Source organism: Lupinus angustifolius, chromosome LG19 (assembly GCF_001865875.1).
Source record: "Lupinus angustifolius cultivar Tanjil chromosome LG19, LupAngTanjil_v1.0, whole genome shotgun sequence".
NCBI classification, from domain to species: Eukaryota; Viridiplantae; Streptophyta; class Magnoliopsida; order Fabales; family Fabaceae; genus Lupinus; species Lupinus angustifolius.
In genome coordinates this window covers 8,265,481-8,265,967 of record NC_032027.1, presented here as the reverse complement: position 1 = coordinate 8,265,967, position 487 = coordinate 8,265,481, and the positions used below count along the sequence as shown (strand labels likewise).

The 487-nt window shown below is 42.3% G+C and overlaps 1 protein-coding gene across 1 annotated transcript in view; it reads left to right on the top strand.

Annotated features, from left to right (window-relative positions):
• LOC109334213 (DEAD-box ATP-dependent RNA helicase 28) overlaps positions 1-487 on the top strand; it is an 87,278-nt gene that overhangs the window by 46,843 nt on the left and 39,948 nt on the right. The window lies entirely within an intron of this gene.

Genomic DNA, 487 nt, shown 5'->3' with positions numbered 1-487 from the left:
CAGAAAGTGTTTGATACGACACCGTCCTGAAATGGACACTTCTTCGGAACAGATCGATCATCTAAATTCTTCGGAACAGATTCCTTATGCATCTGCAGTAGGAAGTCTAATGTATGCTCAAGTTTGCACACGTCCCGACATAGCATTTGGTGTGGGAGTTTTGGCAGATATTTGAGTAATCCTGGAATGCATCATTAGAAGGCAGTCAAACGTGTTATGCGTTACTTGAAGAGAACAAAGGAGTACATGCTCACTTATCGGAGGTCTGAGAATTTAGACATCATTGGGTACTCTGACTTCGATTTTGCTGGATGTCTAGACATTAGATATTCCACCACTGTATATGTGTTTATATTGGCTGGAGGTGCTATCTCTTGGAAGTTTGCGAAACAGACGCTTATAGCTCCTTCAACAATGGCTGCAGAGTTCATGGCTTGTTTTGAAACATCAGAGCATGGCATATGGTTGCGGAATTTTGTCACTGGCT